Here is a 15,860-nt window from a genome sequence, read left to right as displayed (position 1 = left end):
GGTGAAATGCTGAAGCATGGGGGAGAGATAGTAGTAGAATGGATGTGGAAGATGTGCAGATTGGCCTGGGAGGAAGGTAGAGTCCCGGAGGATTGGAAGTCAGGTATAATTATTCCCTTGTACAAAGGAAAAGGGGAAAAAGAAGTGTGTGGTAACCATAGGGGCATTTGTCTTCTTAGTATAATAGGAAAAGTGTATGGTAGGATACTTATTGACAGAGTTAGAGAAAGAACAGAGATATTAGTTGGAGAAGAACAGGGAGGCTTTAGGAAGGGAAGAGGTTGTGTAGATCAGATATTCATTCTCAGATCTTTAGTGGAAAAGTTTCTAGAGAAGGGAAAGAAGTTGTATGCGGCATTCATGGATTTGGAGAAAGCATATGACAGGGTGGATAGACAAGGATTGTGGAAAGTGTTAAGAATATATGGAGTAGATGGAAAGTTGTTGAATGCTGTGAAGAGTATGTACGATGGTGCGAAGGCTGCAGTGCGTGTGGATGGTGATCTAAGTAAATTTTTCTCTTTGAAGGTTGGGTTGAAACAGGGATGTGTCATGTCTCCATGGTTGTTCAATCTGTACATGGAAGGAGTAATAAAAGAGGTACAAGGTAGGGTAGTGGATGTTGGAGTGGCCATGGTGAGAGAGGATAGTGTTTGGAAACTCCCTGTACTGTTGTTTGCAGATGATACTGTGTTATTGAGTGAAGACGAAGGAGAGCTGCAAGGCTTGGTGGATGAGTTTGGGAGAGTGTAAGAAACGGAATCTAAAGGTGAATGTAGGGAAGAGTAAAGTGATGGTCTTTGAGAGAGGTGAAGTCAGTGAATGTACAGCGAGGTTGGATGGTGAGGAATTGGAAAGTGTGAGTACGTTTAAGTACTTGGGTAGTGTGATGAGTAAGGATGGAGGTTTGGAGGGTGAAGTGCTTGAAAGGGTACAGCAGGGAAGAAAGGTTGCTGGTTCCTTGAAAACAGTGATAAGAAACAGGGAAGTGAGCATGGAAGTGAAAAAGTTACTACATGACAGTATTGTGATACCAACTCTAACGTACGGAAGTGAAGCTTGGACGTTGTTGGAAGGACACAAGTCAAGAGTGAGAGCAGTGGAAATGAGTTATTTAAGAGGAGCCTGTGGAGTCACATGGAGAGACAGGCTGACGAATGAGGATATAAAGGAGCGTTGTGGTGTTGATGTGGATGTGATAGGAAGCGTTATGAGGAACACACTGAGGTAGTTTGGCCATGAGGAGAGGATGGAGAGTGAAAGACTGACGAAGAGAGTGTATGTGAGTGAGGTGGAGGGGGAAAGAGGGAGGGGGAGGCCGAGGATGAGATGGAGGGATGGGGTGGAGAGGTATATGAGAGAGGGGGTGTTAGCTGGGAGCAGGGGAGTGAAATGGCGGGGGACAGGGCGACTTGGAGGCGATTTGTTTGTGGCCACCCCAAACGGGATTGAGGCGTCTGGCAATAGATAGATAGATAGATAGACATATATATATATATATATATATAGAGAGAGAGAGAGAGAGAGAGAGAGAGAGAGAGAGTATATATATATATATATATATAGAGAGAGAGAGAGAGAGAGAGAGAGAGAGAGAGAGTATATATATATATATATATATATATATATATATATATATATATATATATATATATGTATATATATATGTATATATATATGTATATATATATGTATATATATATATATATATATATATATATATATATATATATATGTCAGTCCGCCTATCTGGCTCCATGTCTTCCAGTATATTTATCAGTTTTTCGTTATCAGTCTCTCTCTCTCTCTCTCTCTCTCTCTCTCTCTCTCTCTCTCCATGTATATAGATAGATAGATAGATATCAGTTTACCCTTTTAACTTTGTATCTGTCAGTCTGTTTATCTTTCTATATCTTTCAACCTGCCTGTCAGTTTGTCTGATAGGTGTAAGGGTTTTCTCTTCTTTTTTATGTCACCATCATGTTCATCATCACCATTTTCATCACCATCCTGTGCTGCAGTACTTCTTCACGTGTTCTCCACTCTGACCCACCAGTGTTTAGTCTTGTTCATCCCAGGCCAGGAATACTACGAACTTCCAGCTGTCCTTTGTTACCCAGCCTGCCTCTTCCTCTCACTGGGTCTCTGGTTTGCCTCTACCATACCCTTTACCATATTGGTTTTTACTAGGCGCAGATTTTCCTCCCTTTGCACCTTTATTTCTTGTAGATTAGTGGTTCAGTAAAGCAATGCTTCGATTCAGCATCCTTTATTTGGCACTTCTTCGAGACTAGTTTCATATTCTTACGTTCATCATGTGTTACAAGTTAGCTTTCAAGATTGAGAGATGAGTTTTACAAGTAGTTAAAGTGAACACAGTATAGTTATTCCATACATGGTTATTCTTATCTCTCGTTATCAGTGTAGAGATTATTACTTGTAGACTGCATAATCTTCTATGTGCCTATTTCTTATCTACCCTATGCGTGACTAGGCTAGAGACAAAGGTGGCAGTGTTACCTGTCTGGTGGATAGGGTAGACGTTTGTTTATATTTAACCACACTAAATAGGAACGAGGGGAACAGGGAAACACACACACACACACACACACACACACACACACACACACACACACACACAAAGCCAGATTGACGAGTATACGTAAATAAACAATGAAAACTGAAAAGGAGACACAGTGAAGTAGTATTATATATTTGAAAAGACAAAGATAGTGTAGGAAATGCGTGATATGAGACAGTTTGAGCATATGAGAATATTCTACATCCAAAAATTCCCAGAAGTATACTTTTGTCCTTTTACATAATAGTACCATTCGAACCAGTGAATACGTATGATTCCATGTACCACAGGGGAGTATGTCTCAGAATTCATCCAGGCTTTAGATATATACCGTGTATACACCCTATGAATGTCTTGCCTAACAGTTGTATGCATATGAACACATTAAATCTCCCCACATGAATAGTGAAGGCTTTAGTTTTATCAGTATGAATGTCTCTGTTCTCGGGTGAACACACATGACCAGCACTGCCAACAGATACTGTATATACATAAATACCACCCAGTATCATGAATAATGGAGGCAGCAGGTGAATAAAATTAATATCCCTGCCAAGAGGTGAATTCATATGAATACTTCGATCAGCAGGTGCATGCATATGACTACCACCCCACAGCAGGTATATTATACTTTAATACCGTCATACAGCAGGTGTATAGTAATCGTATGAATACCGCCTTACAGCAGGTGTATACATATATATACCGCCTCACAGCTGGTATATACATATGAATACCACCACACAGCAGATGTATACATATGGAGACCTGGACCCTGTGTGAGTATACTTTGCGGGTGGGGAAAGACGACAGCCAGGGACACTGGAGAATCGGCCTGAGAATTGTCTTGGAATAGTGGTGAGGTGGGAAAACTCTGGGGGAAAAGAGAGGGAGAGAGGGAAGAGAATGGAGGGAGAGAGAGGGAAGAGTTGGAGGAGAGGGATGAAGGGAGAAGTGGAAGAACAGATGCGGAGAGGGAGAAGGAGAGAGGAGGGGGAGAGAGGGAGGATTTGGAGAATAGAGAGGAAGAGAAATGGAAAAGACTTTGGAACGAGTTGGGTAGGGAAAGGGTAAAAGGAGAGGAGGGAGAGAAAAGGGAGGTTTGGAGAAGTGAGAGGAAGAGAGAAAAGGAAGACTTTGGCTGGGGTCTGTTAGATAGAGGGGGGGAAAGCGAGAAGGGAGAGAGAGAGGACGATTTAGGTAAGAAAGGAAATGAGAAGGGGAAGACATTGGAAGGGGTGAGAGAGAGAGAGAGAGAGAGAGAGAGAGAGAGAGAGAGAGAGAGAGGACGTGGGGTGGGGAGGATGTTTGGTGTAAAATAGAGGCCTAATGAAGAGGACCTTGTAAGGGTTTAGATAATTATAGCGTTCATTCACCCTTTCACATCCAGGGTACTCTCGTAAGCAGAATAAAATCGTCTGATGTAGTTCTTTTACATTAACTGGGCCCAGATTTACGTCGTTTGGCAGCTTGTTCCATGTAGTTCTGTGGCAGGAAGAGTCACTACTACAGCTCTACGTCCTCTCCACAGTATTTCATTGTGACCAGCATTATATTCCTGTCTTAATCAAATGTTACAACTCAACATTTAAGAGGGAAATATGGTAGCTCTTGGCCAAATTAGTTTTAAAATGTATAGCAGAAGGAATTATATAACAATGGCGTCCTGTGACTGAAGAAGTACCTCTCTTTATATAGGATTATTATGTTCTGTTACAGACTACGGTAATTAAGTCAGGGAGAAAAAAGCATACTCGTTGGATTGATTCTGGCTGACAGGGTGGTATAAAGCGCCTAAGGGTAGATGTTTGTGCCCGTGGGATGGAGTCAGGATTCCGGGGGCTTGAATGGTGAGTGAATGGGAATGTGACCAATTTGTCAGGAGAGTTTTTGGTTAGTTTCTTCTGTCATTTTTTCCCTTTTTGTCTGGAGCATACCTCACAACATCATGAGAGAAAGAAAAGGTTTGGATGAAGATGATGATTATGATTGTGGAGAGAGAGAGAGAGAGAGAGAGAGAGAGAGAGAGAGAGAGAGAGAGAGAGAGAGAGAGAGAGAGAGAGAGAGAGAGAAATGATAAAAATGAATAAGATGGGAGGGGAACTTGATAACTTAAAATGGTCATGAAGAGGACATTGTTAGGAATGGAAATAATTAAAGTGAGATAGTAATACCGGGATGAAGAGGGGAGAAGAGAAAAACGAAGAAAGGAGGAAGAGATGTGAATGAGGAAGAAACAGGGAAGCAGATTAAGGGAAGGAGAGTTATATAAGGAAGTAGTAAAAGAATGAGAATTACTGAGGATATAGAAGTAAACCAGACAAGGAAGAGGGAAGGGAGAATCTTGAATAAAAATAAAATAGGACGAAAGCGGGAAGACATAGGGATAATGATAAAGAATGCTACAAAAGAAGAGAGAGAGAGAGAGAGAGAGAGAGAGAGAGAGAGAGAGAGAGAGAGAGAGAGAGAGAGATGGAACAGGACATATGGAGAAGTAAATAAGAGAGAAGGAAAAGAAAGAAGGGAGGTATGCGGACGCGTGAAAATATAAGAGGATAAGAGAAAATGGAAAATGAAAATGATGAAGCCTATATTTAAAGAAAGGAAAAAAGAAGGGGACGACGAGGGAAAATGAAAAAAACAAAAAAAAGAAGAAATAACAGGATCTATGAAAATTGAGGAGATAAACCCATGCGGAGGGAGAACAGTGATAATGAAAAGGGGCAGTATCTGAGAAGGATATGATTAATGAAAATGGATAAACTGAACTCAGAGAACAAAACGTGGAGGAAAAATACATGGAAAATGCAATAAATAATGAATCTGTAAAAAGGGACCAGAAATGAGTGAAAAGCCGAGAAAGTATGATTAAGTTTTGTTTACACTCTTTAGCTTTAAAAAGTCACAAACAGTTCTTGTATTTCGCAAACGATGAAATTTTTCTGGCTAAGCATTTTCCATGTAAAACCTTCTTGAAAAGGCAGCTAGCTTAGTTTTTATTTAATATCACCATCATCGTCGTCGTCGTCGTCTTCATGATTTTTCCACCAAGGATGGAATGTGATGCTAGGTGTCCACGGAAGCCCACACACTTATTTGCTTCTTGGCCTACAACAAGTTGAGGTTCAATTATAGTTTAGTTTTCATATAATAATATATAACTGAGAAAAATAACTGTGATTATCAGTTAAAATATACTGCTTAAATCACAGGTCATCCCTAAGTATGCACGGGAGAGGGTAGAGGAGTAGGATGATAAACAAATGGAACAATAAATTGAACAGGCAGAATCAGGAAAACATGTCTGAATGAATGGTTTAAAAAATAACAGAAGGACTTTGTGAATGGAGGAAAAAGGAAAACGGAACATGAAGAAAAATGAGAAAGCGGGAAAAAAAATGATTACAAAAACTGAAAAAGTGAAATGGGAATTACACAGAATAAGGCGGCGACGAGACAAAGGGAGGAATGAAAAATATTTATAAAAATTGTGAAAAAAAAATCATGATAAAAGGAAAAATAGGAGTAAAAAAAATTAAGAAATGAGAGAGGATGATAAAATAGAGAATTGTAGAACGGAGGCGACAGGACAAAGAAAAGGCAGGCTGGCGGGGAAGAAAATTGTGCCTTCAAGTTTCAGGTGAGGGGGAACTTGTGTGTGTGGAGAGAGAGAGAGAGAGAGAGAGAGAGAGAGAGAGAGAGAGAGAGAGAAATTGGTATGGCGGTGATTAAGTAAAAAGAAAGTACAGGGTGAAAGGGGAAAATATAAAGAAAGAGAGGATGGTGAGGAAAAAGTAGAGATAAAGGAAAAGAGAGAGCTGAAAGTTAAGGGGAGAAAGAAAAAAGAGAGTAATAAGAGGGAGGAAAGAAGGTAGAGAGCGATAGAAAAGAGGGAAAGGGGAAGAAGGAGAGGTAGGAGAAAGGTGTTGAGGGGGAGAGGATGAGAGAAAGAAAAAGGGAAGAGGATGATTAAGGGGACGGTGGGGAAGGTGCCGATTGATGGAAGGAAGAGGAAAGAGAAATTGGGGAAAATGGAAGGAGTGGTGATGATGGGGAGGAAATGAGGGAGGAGATTAATGGGAAGAAGGGGGGTTTTGGTGACTGACAACAGCCTGCTAAGTGGATTAACGGAGATATTTTGTAACTTTTTCTTTAATAGAAGCCTCCGTCAGTCGGAATAAAATTGTCTGATAGTAACAACAATAAAATGAAGCAGATGTTCTCGTACTGAAGATGTGAAGGGCATGGAGGTGAGAAAGATGCTACTTCTGGGGAGCGTGAGGGAGGATTTTATGTCCTACATCGGGAAATGAGAAAGAGTTGCCAACTGTACTGTTGACCACCTTACCTCCCACTCTTGGTTTACATAGTGTAGAATATGATTTCAATTCATACTTTCTTGTGAAGTTGCCATCATAAGTTTTCTATGCTGCACGGTATTCCTTTTCACTTTTCCGGGCGGAGGGCATGGTGAGTGGGGTAGCTTTCCTGTGTTGCCCTTCATGTCTCTAACTCGCAGAATGAGTACTTGACTTAATAATCTACCGTACACAAAACAAACTCGAAAGAGCCAATAGATCTGCTGCTGTTTTTCTTTTGTACCGCTTTGCACTCCTATGCACAGGGGAGGGAGGGGGAAATTGTCAATGCTGGGAACGCTATTGATGAAAAGTAGCGGCACTCCCATTCCCCTTACTAGCTCGAAAAAGTAGTGGCGTTACTAGTTTCGCTACTTGATACGAAATGTAGCGGCGCTCCCATTCCCGTTACTAGCTCGAAAAAGTAGTGGCGTTACTGGTTTCGCTACTTGATACGAAATGTAGCGACGCTCCCGCTACTTCGGATAAGAAAAGGGTAGACGAAGGAAAGGTTAACAAAAATCTGTGATATAGCAATACACTATATACTGTTTTCGATAATATTAGTCAGTCTGAGTGGTTATGTAGTGTATCAGTAATGTCAGTATATACTAATATTGAAAAAAAAAAAAAAAAAAACATACATGTCGGTGTCACTTTAATGAAGCTTAGAGCCGAAGGTACAGGAAAAAGCTATTTACTGTATAATGTAACAAATGTTCTTTTACATTGTTACCTAGAATACCTACTGAAAGTAACATACGTATATTAAAGGCAAAAAAATGTGGCCTATCATTGATACATATTGTATAGATTTATTATATTTTCAATGATACCTATTTAAGATACGTAAGAAAACGAATGTAAAAATGAACTGGGGCTTTCTTTTAAAGGCTATTTGTACAATAGCAATGTTTTTTTTTCCATTACTTAAAACTGAAGGTAACATACTGTTACGAAATAATAACGTTGTGAGTAAGAATTAGTCTGATAGAGTGAGGGAGAGAGCGAGAGTTAGAGACGGGGATAGTTAGAGGTGTGTGTGTGTGTGTGTTGCCTACATCTAGCTGACATCCTTATTTATCTTTACAATTTAAATGATCGATAATTAACTAGCAAATTCCTGTTTAATTATTGCACATTACCAATAAATAATAATGAATAAATTACTGATGTAATGTAGAACAAACATCATTAATTGACAGAATTGACGAAAGTATTATTTTTCGTCATTAATAAATACAACCATACCGTCGGCATATCTATATGTACTCACCGACTCCGGACCTGTATTCGTCGCGTGAGTAGCGAGGAGCGCGGTAACGCGTGAGTACGGCCAAAAAGTAGCGGCTCTCTCAGTTCCGCTGCTGGCTAAAAAAAGTAATGACGTTATCACCATCGCTATTAAAATAGTAGCGTCGATATGTAGCGACGCTACTAATAGCGGCGCTATTCCCAGCTTTGGAAATTGTAAATTCTGATGGCAATGGTGGGGAAGGAATGCCCACTTTCTAGGGAGGATTACACTGTGTAGTGTTGCTGATACTGTGACGGCAGGATGGAAAGGGGTTTATACAGAGTGGGAAGTTGAATTAACGGTCGTTTTCTCAGTAGCATAGAGGAGTTCGTAACACCTCTTCCTCAGCGATTTGTTTTCCACATACTCTCCTTATTTCCTGTTCTTATAATTTTTTAATATTGAATCAGTTGCATCAGTATCCTTCAGGAGGTTTGTAGCCCTCCATTGTCTGAACAAATTTAATATTCCATTGCAGCTAACGCTAGACGACTTTATTCAGCAAAGTGAAGCTACAAGAGGTTGAGAGTATTAGTACTGTCACTATTAGACCTTTCATGATCGGGACAACTTTGTCATTCATTTCCTGCATATACCAAGCAGTTTTATTCATCTGAGAGTAAGATAAGCCTTAGAGTGATGAGATGTGCCAAAACAAACTACGTCGCTGACGGAAAGATGTTACTAAATCTTCAGAGCCAACGAGAATGCGGCTCTGAGAATGTTACTGTTCATTTGTGAGGGGAGAGCCGGAGTGATGACTAGTCATGTAAGGGGAGCTGGGGAGGGGGCGACGCTGGTAGATAAGAAGATAGTGGGGGTGAGGGGACAGTGAGGGGTGAGGGCACAAAGAGGGATGAGGGCACAGTGAGGGGTGAGGGGGGTAGGCGGGATGTGGTGTGTCGGGTAAATTCTGCCCCCTGTGTTGGTCATCAATAAAACTTGTGAGGCAGGACACAAATAAGTTCAGATTTTTGACGCAGCGTATTGGTGCGGCACGTTTCAGTAGTTTAGAATTTTGAAAAATTGCGTTATATCAGAATTTCCTGACAGGCTTTCAACCACACCCAGGCCAGATGTTGAGCCTGTCCGCCACTGACACTGGCACGATACATGGATGACGCCGTACATCAACAGTTGCACATGATGCGGCGCACTTTTTTCAACAGCAGTTTTACATGATTGTCGATTTAGATGATTCACTGCGAAGTAGATAGCATTAATACCTTAAGCCAGAGAATGTCCTTTTTTTCCTTACTGCCAACATACGGTTTTTCTCATATAAGAAGAGCTGCTTGGCAGCGAAGTGGTTGATGAAGCTGTAATCTAACCCGCTCATTTCAGAAGTGTCATCCCTAAGCTGAACAAAAACGTCTTTATAGAAGCTAGACCAAAATGTCATTATAAGAAGTAAATTATCTGGCTGAAATGGTTAAGTAACTGACTCAGCTGTATTATGGAAGAATTAAATACAAATGAATCAAGACATTTACAGTATTTTACAATTTCAGCATTGTTACAGCTCAGTACAAATTAGTCAAGACATGTATAGTATTTTGCAGTTTCAACATTTTTATGATTCATCTTGTACATTTAGTGTGTATATATCTATCTCTCTCTCTCTGTCTATCTAATATATATATATATATATATATATATATATATATATATATATATATATATATATATATATATATATATATATATATCGTGGTAGGTGGGGGCGCTCCTCATCCACTCACTCGTAGTGCTACTTTCGGGTGTCTGTCTTCTCCTCTTCTCCATCCTTCTTTCTTTCCATCCTCTTCTGTCTTTCTTTCCGTCATTCTTTCCTCGTCCTTCTGCCTGAGGGTGACTGTACACTTCCTCTTCTGTCGTTCTTTCCTTCATTCTTTCCTCTTCTTTCTGCCTGTGGGTGACTCTACACTGAGTGACAAGCCAAATGGTTTCATGTACACCAGGAAACCATTTACTACGCTGGGAGGTAAACATATAACCAAATTTTGGCGCCTGGTGGTTTAGAGGTTAATTACGGCGCTCCAGTCGGGTTTAGCCGGTGAAGATTTATATTCAAGGGGTTGTTGAGGTTTATTGCTCACGTATTGCCACTGAGGGATGAGTGAGGCTGGTCACTGTCATCTTAAATGTCAAGACCAACTTGCCTAGCCCCGGGCTTCTCCACTCCTCATGGGGCAACGTAGGATTGGATGATGGATATATATATATATATATATATATATATATATATATATATATATATATATATATATATATATATATATATGTACACACACACACACACACACACACACACACACACACACACACACACACACACACAGTCTTTTAAAGATTTTTGGCAGTGTGCTGGGGAGGGCGAGGGGACATTTTCTTGTCTTACATTTTTAAGATTTCTGGGTGGTTGGAAGACGTCGAAAAAAGTTTGTGAATAAGAAATTTGATACCGGGGGCTGGTCCATGCCTGCCGGCGTCTCTAAGCGATTTGGAGCCAAGTTTTCCCGATATTCCTTAGCCATGTCGCTGCTGTAGGTGAATTTAGGCATTGTATTCAGGCTAACAGTGGAAGATCATTGACTCAGCTCACAGAAATCCTAGGAGCGAAGGGCTTCAAAGTAATCGAGCCCTTTGAAAAATTATGGCGAAAGAATCCTTTTTATTCCACTGGTATACGCATGATATTATTTAGACTAACATCAGACGTTTTTGTTCAATCACGAGAAATGCCAGCAGAGAGTTGAACTACAGGATGTGAGGAATTATCGTGCAGTGTTTTGGTTATTAACCTTTTTCGTACGGTAGAGATGTAATGACTGTATTCCTGGTACCGCTGGATATTCTTTACCTGTCATTTCGCAAGGTTTTCTGCTTGCTACCCTTAGACGATATTAATGCTTGTTACGGCCATATTATGTATTGAACTTAGAATTTAAGAACTTAGGAGGACAATGGAGCAAGTCGGTTATAAATCAACTACCTGACTATGACAAGGGTAACAAACAGAAGGCTCTCCTTACCCACTTCATAGCAGTGGTCGAAACGACAGAGAACAGTGAAAGGGAAAGTAACACGATGCAGCAACGAAAAACTGGCTTGGAAATGTACTGTAGAAGATGGTTTGACGATTCTCTTTTCCTGTGATGTTTCCAACATAGCTTTTGCAGCACCCACAGGGATAGCCAAATATAATGCTTGTCTCTTACTGTGTCACTCCCTCCCTCTCTGCCTCCCTCCCTCCCTGATTTACTATACGTTCTTGAACAATGGGGTCCAGGCCTTCTGGGAGCAGTGTTAAGGAAACGAATTTTTGCGCAGTGGTAGACCTTACGCCGGGCCAGGTATCAGGCAGGGTGCGACCCCGGCGGCCCCTGGGCGTTCCACCCAAGACCGTTACTGACACGACCATTTTTTTTGTTTGTTTAACTTAGGATCACGAGTTTTTGCACAGTGGCAGTTTCACCCACACCAAGTTATAAGCTTGGTGGGACCCCTTAGGGCTTTCCCTCACACAGGAGGGAGGTGCGGTCCCCTGTGGTCACGGCCGTTAAGTCGTTATGTACGGCCAAGGTTTTTAACTGATGAACATGAAATCTTGCATATTGGTAGATGTTCACCTCGGCATTATGGGGAAGCGTGATGCGTCGAGTGTCGCCCCTCAGGGGAGAGGGGGCGGCTCCTGGTGGTTCCTGGCAAAACCATTATGCATGGCCATAGTTTTCAACATATATTCGTAGGCACGGAATGTTGCATAGTGGTAGGCGTTTACTCAGGCTACGTTTTAGGAACTCACCACCACCCATTACGGGCGGAGGGCGGGGGGGGGGGATCAGTAAAGGGGGACAGGCCATAGTTTTTTTTTTTTTTTTTTTTTACCTAAGAACAGGAAAATTTTCACAACGGTATAGCTTTCCTGGGGCCACATTTTAGGTAGGGTGAGACCTCCAAAGGCCATACCCTACGGGGGGATGGCGGCCGCCGAGGATCCTGGCTAAAACCTAATGCACGGCCATTGTTTTTAACCCTGGTGCACGAAAATTTACCTGCTGGTTGACATTCACCCCGGCCACTTTTTAGGCAGGATGGATTTGCCGACGACCCCTCCCCACGGAGAGACTTTCCCAAGTGGAGACAAAGCCATAGTTTTTAGTACGCATACGAAATTTTTGCATAGTAGCCTAGTAGACCTTCACCCGGCCCAAGTTCATTGAGGTTGGGACCCCTGGGGTTCACTCTTCGTCGCCCCCGTAAGTAATAGTATTTTCTCATCGCAGTATTGCAGAGGTGGGTGGGGCTGTCATAGGTTTCCTTTGTCTGGTTCTGTGTTGCATGGTGCTTCTCACTTTTTCCTGCTGGATATGGCTGAGAGGATTGTTAGGTAGGGGAGCCTTTATTTTTACTAACCTTATATTTATCTATGCCAACGGCCATACCACGTTGAGTACACCGCTTCCCGTTCGATCAGCGAAGTTAAGCAACGTTGGGTCTGGTTAGTACTTGGATGGGTGACCGCCTGGGAACACCAGATGCTGTTGGCATAACGTTCTCCCTACGTGTCAAGTGGGGTTGGTGGAGGATTAGTGCCCCTCCCTGTAAAACAATTAACTCTAAGCCGTTGGCCACCCCGTTTGGGATACATAGCGTCTGGCAATGAATGATGATGAATATTTATCTCAGAGAAAAATAGCATAGCCATAGTCTTCTCTGTAACAAGCAACTTCAGATGAAGCAGTAGGTCTTTTAATGTTTTCAGTGCTTTGTTTGTTTGTTTTTACGTACGTCAGCTTTTCTAGGAAACGACAACGGAACAACAAATACTTTGGCACTGAATTTCGAAAGTAATAGTAGATAATTATTATTTGTCCTGAGCGCCTTAGTGATTAGGAGGAGTCTTGTACTCTACCCTTTCCACTCGTATACCCATGTAGTCGGTTACTGAGAGTATTTTTGAACCGTTACTTACTACATGCCAAAGTGTAGCATTCATTAACGACCAGCATTACCCTTATCATCTCGAGGCTCAGCCTTACTCTTAGCAGTTGCCCAGTATCTGCACTTTTCATCCTCTTATATTCGTAGCTCCATCTCTACGATGATGTATTTTGCAATTTATATTTTGCAGGCATAAGACGATTTTATTCAGATAAATAGAGGTCTGTAGTAGTGAATGGGTTATTGAAGGCTGTGTCTAACATCTCCAGTTTGAACATTTAAGCAAAATTAAGTCGTCATGGAAGCAGTTTTTAATACAAGCGACACCCGCGAAGGGGTTATGAATTTTAAAAGAAAATCTAAATGGGTTTCTGACTAAAAAATGCAGATTCTATGTGACTTAAAGATTGGCATATTATTTTAGCGTGAAAGAAAGGAAAGGGTACTTTGCATACTTAGCATAAAAGTCGCGTTATTAGACAATGCTTTTTTACTGTGTTTTCCTGCACTTTTCAGACATTTGCAGGAGAGAGAGAGAGGGGGGGGGGGAGGCTGCTGGATTTGCATGAGGCGGAGCGGTAATAATCGGGACAATCTTGGGAACTTTTTGCTGTCTTCAGCTTGCTTCCTTTTACCTCCATTTTCCTGACTTGTTCCTCTTGCATTTAATCCAGACTTCCCTCTCTGTGCGGTGTTGTTGTTGTTGCTGTTCTTTATGGTTTCCTGTTTCTCATTAATCTTTTCATTCCGAGGACGAATTGCAGTGGTTAAAGCTTTTTTTTTTCTGGCAGACGATTTTATTCCGCATAGAAGGTCCCCCTAGTACTGGAGGGGTTAATGAGCGTTATATATAAGCTCACGGGAGTAAACATGTCTTCCTGTTCCAAGTGAAATGTAAATAACAAGAGTAATTGTTGAAGTACGTCATTACATGATTATGGTTAAGTTTTGTCTCCCCTTCTTGGTGTTCATAATTGTTATCTTCAGGTTCATTTTTTCGTTTGTGGTAGATGGGGACGCCCACCATCCACTCACTTATTGACCGGATCCTTCAGGTGAATCTGAACTAAATAACAGTCCAAAATTGCTTACCGTAACCCAGGGAACCATTTACTACGCTGGGTGTTAACCATATAACCAGGTAGACGCCTGGTAAAGGATTTACATACGAGGGATGGGGTTTATTGCTCACTTGATGCAACTTAGGGATGGTGACTACTTTTAAACTAACTTGGCCTAACACTACTATCTCTCCGTCTTGAATTCTGAGCTGTAGTTATAGACTGGCACATGAATATGATGCTAGTCACAAGGAAGTGCTACGGAAAGTATGTAGAGCAGCAGTATTGTCTCTTTCTGACACAGAGCTACGTGAAATAAGCAACAAAATGACGAAAATCTGAGGCAAGTTATAATAAAAACAGTGTAGTTACTGCCTCCTGCCATGTCGGGACTTGTAGTTCGGCCCCCGTGCCCCTACACTGCTGATGGGGCAGTACAGGAGTGGATGGTGCATGGTTCTGACTCGCCTGATTACTCATTTTTTATTAGTGCTCTCTCTCTCTCTCTCTCTCTCTCTCTCTCTCTCTCTCTCTCTCTCTCTCTCTCTCTCTCTCATCTGCTTTCTTTTATCGGTTCACTGAGAGAGAGAGAAAGAAAGAAAGAAAGAAAGAAAGAAAGCAGGCACCATTATTGTCCAGTTGTAAAAATACATTTACATTTCTTTAGTCAGAACTCCAGTCCATTAATAGTACTGCAACCAAAGGCATATCTAGTTTTATTGATATATTTTTAGCGACACGAGTTTTTTATGTAAACCATTAGCAATTTGAGAGCAACATGTTAAAAATAATTGCTAAATGTTGTAGGGAAATACGCGTGATGTTTTATATGTGATGCTGAGGGTGTAGGACAAGACCATACAGGGCACACCCATATCAGGACATGTTTCGTACGTGTAACGCTCAGTACCGGTAGCACAGTTAACTAGCGAACGTTTGCAAGTATAGGGCAGGGTAGTTATATCGACAGTCCTACTCGGCAACACCAAACACGACATATAGAGCAACACTAAACATAACACTGAGCACAAGAGAGCACAGAACAGAGCAGCAGTTACCATTATACACAGCACATAATACAGCACTAGACACAGCACCAAATACAACACATACCTCATTACATAGTGCATTGCACGGCACATTACATAAAATATAACGCAGCACAAATCATGTCACCTAACACAACACATAACACAACACTAAACCAACATACACAGCATATAACACCCTGAAGCAGTACCTAACACAGCACAGTCACACAACACAGCAGCAAGCACAGCACAAAACCGAGCAGCGAAGTCTTCGTCTTGGCCTGTAAAATTCTGTTGTTATATATGTTAATGGTCGCGATGTTGGTAAAGCTGGAGTCGGCTGGCTGGCTGGCTGGCTGTTTGGCTGCTGGCTGGCCGGCTCCTGTTGTTGCTGATGTTGATTCAAGTGGGCTGGCTGGCTGGCTGGCTCCTGCTGTTGCTTATATTGATGCAAGTGGTCTTACTGTTAAGGTTAGTGGTCTTTGGGTTGTTGGTGTTACAGTCGACTAGTTTTCATCTCCGTGTGATCCGTAACTCCTGTCGGCTCACTTGACCAGGTAAAGTGATTGGAGGATAAATTCGGCT

At 41.6% G+C, this 15,860-nt stretch overlaps 1 non-coding gene across 1 annotated transcript; it reads left to right on the top strand.

Annotated features, from left to right (window-relative positions):
• Window positions 1-12,670: 12,670 nt before the first annotated feature.
• LOC145402754 (5S ribosomal RNA) lies at window positions 12,671-12,789 on the top strand. Its single transcript, XR_013897869.1, has one exon. It is a non-coding gene; the product is annotated as a 5S ribosomal RNA (ribosomal RNA).
• The last annotated feature ends 3,071 nt before the right edge of the window (window positions 12,790-15,860 follow it).

Source organism: Coenobita brevimanus, chromosome 58 (genome assembly GCF_032717465.1).
Source record: "Coenobita brevimanus isolate Jiangsu-jjx chromosome 58, ASM3271746v2, whole genome shotgun sequence".
In the NCBI taxonomy this organism is placed as follows: domain Eukaryota; kingdom Metazoa; phylum Arthropoda; class Malacostraca; order Decapoda; family Coenobitidae; genus Coenobita; species Coenobita brevimanus.
The sequence above is the reverse complement of the archived record's forward strand: the minus strand, read 5'-3'. Positions and strand labels throughout refer to the sequence as shown.